We start from the raw sequence: 9,453 nt of genomic DNA, 5'->3' as shown, positions 1-9,453 counted from the left end.
TAGTGCATGAGGGAGCTGACCATGAGCAGGGCTACCACTTGGGGGATGCCCAGAAATGAGTGGGGCAGTGGGAGATGCTGGCAGGGGGTGGGCCGAGATCCTCAATCATGTGGATGTGGGTGACAGAAAATTAAAACATGGCTTGTATTAACATGAACTTCTTTGTAGCCATCGGTTGGGTCCTGGGGACATTTTGGCAATAGAAGAAATCTTGCTTATATCTACTGGCAAGCAAAACACATAAAAATCTCAGGGATGTTTTGTCTTATTCTCTGACAGTTAAAAGATGATTTTCAAGGTTGAGAAGAGTGTAATAAAGCCTGTTCTCAAGGCTGACCTCCCTTCTTGCACAATCCAGTTTCTCATGGGTGGGAAAACACATTGAGAAAGGCACTCTCTTAGGGGGAAAAAAAATGTAGGTTCTTGATAGAGAAACAAAGAAGAAATATGACAATGTGTACTCTTGGTAGACACTCAGAGCCATTTGTGAAGGGTCTTTCCTTTAGGAGTTATTTAAAAATAATAAACAGATGCCTTTTGATGATTATAGTGTTTCAAAATGTTGACTTGTCACATCCAGGGATCCTCTTTGTGTCCCAGAACAATTTCTCCCAAGAGAAGTAGTGTAATTCAGTTTAGTGGTGAGGTGAAGAAATGGTTGGATTGGGAGCGTGTGTGTTGTGTGCTAAGTTGCTTCAGTCGTGTCCAGCTCTTTGCAGTCCTATGGACTGTAGCCCACCAGGCTCCTCTGTCCATGCGATTCTCCAGGCAAGAATACTGGAGTGCGTTGCCAGCCCTTCTCCAGGGGACCTTCCCAACCCAGAGACTGAACCTGTGTCTCTTGGCCTCTTGTGTCTCCTGCATTTGCAGGCGGGTTCTTTACCACCCAGGAAGCCCTGGATTGGAAGAGTGCTCCCTAAAGCACCCAACATCTGCCTTGTATCCAGGCTTGTGGGGGAGACACATCTAAGTGGATTGTCATGGTTCCTGTCCTCAGGATGCTCACACTTTAGCTGTGGAAAGAGCTAGTGCTCAGCAGGGTGAGTACATTCATATTTACATGAAACACTGGTTCTGCCATTACAGAGACCTTCATTGTGTGCCCCACATCAGCATGACTCATAGCCCCTGAGGATGCCCGGCTTGGATGGTCTGTCAAAGGAGGACCTCTGGGTCACTTTACAGATGGGCAGCGGATTGCACTGTTCCTCGCAGTGGGGAGAGGAGGGGCTATCATTTGCCAAGTGTGTGGACCTGCCAGGCTACTTTGGGCTTTACGTGGAACTGTCTATTTGTTCTACAGCTAAGACACAAACGGCTACATTTCACTTGAGACACAGGAGCACTGGTGGTGCATAATCACCCCAGTTGAGCTCTGCCATACTATCTGAATGAAGAAAAGTTTGGGGGTGCTAGAGTGGCAGGCAGCTGACCTCTTTGTCCACCCCAAAGGCCCAAGTCAGAGGGCAGATGGATATTAGTTTGGCCCTGCCTCAGGGACTGACTTCCCAGGTGGTGCTGGTGATAAAGAAGCTGCCTGCCAGTACAGGAGATTTAAGAGACATGGGTTTGATCCCTGAGTCAGGAAGATCCCCCGGAGAAGGGCATAGCAACCCTCTCCAGTATTCTTGCCTGGAGAATCCCATGGACAGAGGAGCCTGGTGGGCTACAGTCCATGGGATCACACAGCGTTGGACATGACTCCGCACTTAGGGACTGAGGGACTGCTCACAGGGCCCAGGGGTATGCTTGCTTCTGTTCCTTCTCCTTTTCTTGTTGTTTTGAGGCTCTTGCCAAGTTTAAAGCTTTTTGGCCGAGGTAGAGTTTTCTTTTCAACTTTGAGTCTTCTCTGAGGTGAGTAGCCTTTTGGTGAGAGGAGGCGGCCAGGCAGTGTGGGAGTGCTGCCTAAGATGAGCAAGCAGGGGTTCTAATCTGGTTCCAGCAAGGTATTAAACCTCCCTGAGCCTCAGTGCTCTCATGTTGTAGAGAAAAATCAATTCTGACTCCATGTTGGAACTGTTTCTTTGGCTTGCTTTTTGTTGCTGTTGTTATTATAATCATACATAATCAGTTCAGTTCAGTCACTCAGTTGTGTCTGACTCTTTGTGACTCCGTGGACTGCAGCACACCAGGCTTCTCTGTCCACCAACTCCTGGAACTTGTTCAAACTCATGTCCATGGAGTCGGTGATGCCATTTAACCATCTCATCCTCTGTCATCCTCTTCTCCTTCCACCTTCAATATTTTCCAGCATCAGGGTCTTTTCCAAAGAGTTAGTTCTTCGCATCAGGTGGCCAAAGTATTGGAGTTTCAGCAATATTCAGGACTGATCTCCTTTAGGATTGACTGATTGGATCTCCTTGCAGTCCAAGGGACTCTCAATAGTCTGCCTCAAAGGATTCTGCCCCTCTACCTGACTGTTAAAGTGCCTTTTGTTCAGCTCATAAAGAGACAATCTGACCCTGCCCACCTGTGAATGGCTGCAAGAAAGAAGAGATTAACACAGCCCTTCCCAGAGTTATTTTGCAAGACTAATAGCTCTTTTTAGTTTATTGCCTCTCTGTTTCTATTCTGCCTTTTGACTTTAGTTCCTCACCGCTTCTCTCTCTGGTTCTATAAAAGAACCTGGTATCCAGATCCCAACAAGGTGGTTATTTTGAGACATTAGTCTGCCATCAGCTGACTTTCTGAATAACGTCATATTCCTTGGCTCAACACTTCATCTCTTGATTTATTGGCCTGTCGTGTGGCAAGCAGAGCAAGCTTGGACTAGGTAACACTGACTTGCTCACAGAGCAAATCCTTGTGACTTCCAGCTAAGAATGGTTGTGACCAGAAAACTGAAGATTATAGAACTGTCATTTAGAAACCATCCTCCCCTTTTACACAGAAAACCAGGGTCCTGTGAGAAAATGTTGGGTGAGAAGAACACAGAGGGAGAGAACCACCAGCAAGCCAGGCGGGGGGCTTTCCTGTGAGCCCTGGCCCAAGACAGCCTTCGTGGGACACCTGGTGTCCACATCTGCAGAGAATAACAAGCCCATTAAAAAGGGTGTGTGTAGCACCTAACCATTAGCACATACAGTATCTCAGGCTCTTTCCAGATTGCATAGGCTTTTGTTGCTCCTGAACGTTTTCATCTCTCTTGGAAAGTACTTCTGCCTGTGTTTGGTCTTTCCCAGCCCTGCCTCCAGGCAAGTCCTCAGATCCCAAGGCTTTGGACTCCCCACAAAGCACAGCATCCTCCCCAACAGGGAATGGCTGGGACAGGAGAAAGGACTATGAAGATGGGTCATTTTCCTTCTACAATCACACCTCACCGCCCAACCTAGCGCTGCCTCTGCTCGGACCTTTGCGGCTCAGTCTCCTCCTCTGAGCTCGGGCCCCAGCAGCGCCTTCCCACCTGGGATGCGGGCCCGCCCTCCAACTTGCAATTTTAGCAGATGGAGCGACTCCCTCTAGGCGACTTGCTAGATGTTGGAGAACGGCGACCTCTAGTGTTGGTTCTTGGAAGGGACGGAGCGGCTTTCTGCAGTCCAGTGAGGTTCCCGCAAACAGTCCTGCTGCGACTGAGGGGCGAAGCTTAACTGGGTGGGTTAGAGAGATGGGGAGGATGGACTGAAGGGACTCTTCATTTCCAGGAAGCCCAACCGCGCGCTTGGTCTCTGAGGCTTGTTCATGGTCCAAGCACATCTGTCCCTCTTGCACTATCTTCCTCTGTCATAACACCCAAGGCTCAGCCCACCCCTCACCCCTGACTCACCTTGCCAAAGCAAACTCACCTGCCTCTGTTACTGAACCAAACTTGGATCAGCTCGCCCCACATACGGTAAAGTCAATCTACTGACAGTGCGTTGTGGCAAAGGAAAGTTCAGTGTTTATTGCAGGACACTAAGCAGTTAGTACTTAAAAGCCCAAACTCCTCAAAGGCTTTTAAAGAAAGGTGTTTAAAGACAGGGTGAGGAAGAAGGGGTTGTGGGTGTGTGATCAGCTCGTGTGCATTCTTTTCATTGGTTGGTGGTGATGTAATTGGGACACAACATCATCAATCTGCTGGTTCCTGTTGGTCTGGGGTCTCCAAGCATGCAGTTAACTTCTTCCACCTGATGGGGATTTCAGTATCTGCCAAACAGCTCAAAGGACATGTCTCAGGATATTATCTATAGCCCTTGAGGAGGAAGTAAAGGTTCTTGATTTTGTTTAATGGCTACACTATTATTTTGTCTTCCTTGGCTGTTTCCCTTTCTTTCTACATTTTCTCACTTCTCTGATTACATTTATTCTTTGGAACTTGGGGAAGGCTTAGGAAGATAGTTTTTCTACTGACAAGAGGCAGGCAGAGGACATGGTGGGGGGTCTGTTTGGGGAAGGCCTCATAGGGTCCTGTTTACTTACACACCTGTGCCTAAGGAAGGGAAGGTGGGAAAGGCATCAAGCAGTGTGTCTGGGTATGAACCAGGGCACCTGGTGGACAGCGCCAGTCCTCAGGTGGCCTCCATCTGTGCCTTTGTGGTCCTGCCGTGACCAATCGATTAGTCTAGTCTTTGGCAGGGAGTGGGTGTGGGGAGAGTGTGAGTAGGCAGATATTGGGTGGCATGTCCTGTAAGGTGGCAGGACTGCCCGATGACTGTGACTTTTCAGGGCTCCACGACCTTCAGCAACAGCACCTCATTCTTTGAGATGGAAAATTCACATTTCCCCCCAGTCTTCAGTAAAGTGCTTCACTATGCAGATTACTACGCTATTTGGCCACTTGACGTGAAGAACTGACTCAGTAGAAAAGACTCTGATGCTGGGAAAGATTGAGGGCAGGAGGAAAACAGGGCAACAGAGGACGAGATGGTTGAACGGCGTCACCGACTCAATGGACATGAGTTTGAGCAAGCTCTGGGAGATAGAGAAGGGAAGCCTGGTGTGCTGCAGTCCCTCGGGTCGCAAAGTCAGACAACGACTGAGCAACTGAATAACAACAACAACAGTTCGGATTGAAGCCCCCTTCCCCTTTTCCTTCTAAGCAGACTGCCTCGCTTAAGCCCCTCCTATAAGCAAAGAGTCGGACACAACTGAGCGACTGAACTGAACTGAACTGATAAGGAATTGTAGAGCTGCCACTGGCTATAGGATAAACCCCCACGGGACTTAGGAAGCAGAGGCTTTAGGAAATGAGGGTTTTGGGATGCTTAAAGGAAGAAGCCTCCATTCTCGTCATGACACCTCCCTAACCCTAACCCTAACCCTAACCCCTAACCCTAACCCTAACCCTAACACCTCTAAATGCATTTAGAATCTTTTGTTGCTGTTGTTTCCTATGAATTATATAATCTTTCTTCAGTTCTATGTGACTTTGGTGAGTTTAATGAGACCCCCAAACTGCCACACCCACAAGATCAAATTGAGTGTTATTTGTACATAATTTTTGCCAAGTCTGTCTCCAATTATAGGTAGGGTGGCCACCCATCCCAGCTTGCCTGAAACAGTCCTGGTATACATCTATCACAGAGACATAATTATTCATGGTGTTCTCTTTCACTCTGTAAAGGGCCCCATTTAGATGGTGAATTACACTGTCACACTAAACACAGATAATCTATGTAAGAAAACATTTAGGCATTAGGATTTAGAGGATGTGAGAGATAATGTTACCAGGAATTTGAGATTTAAATGATTATTATAATCTTGGCATAATTAGCTCTATTCTTACTGGCAGCTAAAAAGAAGGAAAACATGAAGGGTTAGGAAGTTGATTCTGTCTTGTAAAATGGTGCAAATTACATCTTCTGGAGGGAAATATTTATCAGGCACTCAATTTTAGAAGGCATTTTTCACATAAATTGTTATATGTGGGACAGTGAGTAACATAAGGAGCTGTATCTTTCATGTTAGTTTTTGCAGAATGTTATGGTCGCTTTTAATATTGGTCGCCCAAATTATTGTGATTTTCCAATTCTCTTTTTTTGTGAAAAATAGAGAGGAAATAAAAATTATTTCAGAGGGATTAAGTGAGATGATACATATGCAAGTGCCAAATAAACTACAAGTATCAATATTACCTTTGTTGAAAACCCTCCTTTTATTGATGGGGAAACCAAGGCCCAGAGAGAGAGAAGTAATGTGGTTAGTTAGTGACAAAACAGAGGTTAACACCCCTGTTTAATTCTCAGTGCTAATACAACCTCATAGAGCTGTTCAACAAGACATTCTGAGATTCTGCCAGGTCACCAGCGCAGGCTGGAGTCAGGGGCAGGAAGAAGAGGTAGAAAGACCTTGGACAGTAATAGCCCAGTTGCAGATGGTGTTTTAAGTCATCATCATAAAGAGATGTTTTTAATGTAATTTTCTTTTGGCAAAACAGAAAGCTGCTCATGGTGCTTGATTGAGTCACTCGTGGCATCTAGTTTTTGCAAGTTAAGAAAGAAGTTGCTCCCAGTCTGGTTTCCAGGGGCACAGCCCTTTGGGGCTAGTTTCAACAGTGAGTTTCCCAGCATTATAGCACAGCTTCTTTTTCAACTTCTCCTTCTCCCAGCCAGTGGCTCTCCAAGTTTGGTATCAGGCCAGCAGCATCAGCAGCACCCAGAAACCTGTCGGACAGGCAAATTCTCAGGCCCCACCCAAGACCCACTGAATCAGAAACTGGGGGTGATTTCTGTTGTACACTAAGGTTTGAGAACCACTGCTCCAGACAGATCGTAGGGCCCGGTCTGGCTTCCAAGAGAGAAGAGAAGCACAATTATGGCAATTCTCCCCTTGCTGCTCTCCCCACCCGCTAGGCAGGTTATCCTTTCCAGACTCCTAATAACCATTGGTTTTTCAGGTTTGGCTGTTGCACTTGGGCATGCCCCAAAATGAAGTTGCATGGCCTGTTTGATGGTCTGCCTAGCCAGTGCCAGCTCTGGATAATAATACCTTTACCAAACACTTAATGTACACCCCGATCTGATGGCCCAAGTTCATTTTGCTTTAGAGGAAAAACACTTATCTCTTCAGCCTTTGATATCTATGGCTGATTTCCAGTTGAAATAAATTAGAAAGGATCCCATTTATTTTAAGGTTAATCGGATCTCCAGGAAGTGGAAGCTGTAGCCGTCTACAGTGTAGAACTCTGTAGAAATTGCAATCTCCTTTGGAAAGAGTTTTTCACATTTCCAAATGGATCTCATCAGAAACAGTCTGTCTGAACCTGAAAGCATATTGATTCATTTTTCAAAGCATAATATGCCTAACAATTTTACCTGCTCACGCCACGACTGCAGCCGACCAGTTTCGAGTGTATGGACTTCGCGGTGAGGCAAGACCCCCTCAACCTTCCCCGCAGAGGGCTTTTCTTGATTCGGTGTAAACTGAAAAGGAAATGAGAATTTTGGGTGCATGGTTCTCACTTTGCTCTCTTCTGTGTAGTTCTTCCTAGTGGGGCTTTCTGGACTACTCAAGGCACTCTTCCCCAAGCCTTGCTTTGTATACAGCATGCTGCCAGGAGAGTGGAAACTTTTTCTACTCCTGTGGCATAGGGAAGCTGGAGGCTGGAGGGTGGGGCTGAGTCTCTGCCCAAGTAGGAAGGAGGGCACACCTCAGAGCTGACTTCCGTTCCCTGTCCTGAGCAGTCAGCACAGACCCTCTGAGCTCTGGAGCAAGCTGCCTTGGCCCATAGCAAGGGGGAAGGCTCTTAAGAATAAGGGGTGGGATCCTCTGGGAACTTCCTGGGACAGAGCTCCCACCCTGTGTCCTCCACCTGCCTCTTGTCTGTAGAAAACTTTAGCCTCCTAGGTCTTCCCCAAGTTCCAAAGAGCAAAATTAATTGGAGAAGTGAGAAAATGCAAAAAAAGGGGGTGAGGGGAGGGAATAGTCAAAGAAGGCAAAATGATAATAGTTTAGCAATTAAAGTTAAGGAACTTTAGTTCTTCCTGTCGGGCTATAGTCAATATCCCGAGTCATATCCTTTGACCTCTCTGGCAGATACTGAAACCCCCATGTCGAACCCCCCATACTGAAACAATGCTCAACATGAGAGTTGCAAGTTAAGCTTTATTTGGGGCAAAATGAGGAAGGACTGCAGCCTGGGAGACAGCACCTCAGATAGCTTTGAAAAACTGCTCCAAAAAGGTATTGGGGGAATCAATATATAAGATTTTGGTGAATGGGGAGTTCAGCGCAATCAAACACTTATTTTACAAAAGGTTTTCATCTAATCACAAGGAGCTGATGTCACCATGAAGGGACTTAGTGCTTTTCTAGATATGAAGATATGCAAGGATAGGGATCATGAAATCAGTTCCCGAAAATATCTATCTAAAGACCTGTTCCACCAGTTTCCTTGTATCATAGTGCCTCACTCTCTACCCTGAATTCCCATCTTGGGGTGTTGAAGGTTGGCAACTGCAGCAGCACAGGGTTCAATCTCAACAGCGACAGATGGCAAATACCCTTGGCAAGCACCAGTTTGTAGTTAGCACCCACCAGGGAGAAGAAGTTAACTGTATGCTGCCCACATAGACCCCAGATCAGTTGGACCCAGAAGTTTGATGACGTTGAAATTGACCCTTGATTACCTCACCATCAACCAATCAGAAGGATATCCACGAGCTGATCAAGCACCTCCCAACCCCTCTCCCTCACCCTGTCTTTAAAGACCTTTCCCTGAAAGTCATCTAGGAGTTCAGGTATTTTTAGCAATAGCTGCCTGGACTCCTTGCATGGTGCGCTGCAACCAATGCTGCCCTTTCCTTCACCACAACCAGGTATCAGCAGATTGGCTTCACTGTGCACAGGGGAGCTGACCCAAGTTTGGTTGGGTAACAGGGATAGTAACAGATGGAGACAAGTAAACAGAATCAAGAGAGAAGTATCTTTCCTCCAGAATGATGGTTCTCAGCCTTGAGTCGACATTAGAATCACCCTGGGAAGCTTTTAGCATTTCTACCAACCAGGTCATACCCTACATCAATTAAATCAGAAACTCTGGGAGTGGTAACCAGGCAACAGCTTTTTTTTTTTTTTAAAGCTCCCTGGGTGGTTCTGAAACTGCTGGGTATCTTTCCAGGGGGCTCTGAAGAGCTCTGGTACTAAAGTACTTTATGTCTCAGCATAGAAAAGAGTTCAGTGAGAAGGAAACAATAGAAGTGATTTATTAAAATAGGACACTTGTGAGCTTTCAAGCGGGTGGGTGGTGCTGCACCACAAGAACTTACGGGGCTACAGTTTTAAAATCAAAGAAAAAGTGCAGAGGGGGAGAAGAACTTCTTTGTCTTTCTTGAGTAGACATCATGCTTCCATCATCAGCTCCTCCTCCAGGTTGAGCAGGAGAGTTTTCTTGTCCCTACGTGGTCAAGCTAGGTTCACAAATTATCGTTTTTTAATGTGTGCAGAGAACGTGTCCTAGGGATCATTAACTTACTTAGCTCACTGGGCAGGCTGTAGGTCTCATGCCACCATTGTTTTATTATTTGGGGCATGTCTCAT

The sequence above is a fragment of the Muntiacus reevesi genome, chromosome 8 (genome assembly GCF_963930625.1).
Source record: "Muntiacus reevesi chromosome 8, mMunRee1.1, whole genome shotgun sequence".
In the NCBI taxonomy this organism is placed as follows: Eukaryota; Metazoa; Chordata; class Mammalia; order Artiodactyla; family Cervidae; genus Muntiacus; species Muntiacus reevesi.
The sequence above is the reverse complement of the archived record's forward strand: the minus strand, read 5'-3'. Positions refer to the sequence as shown.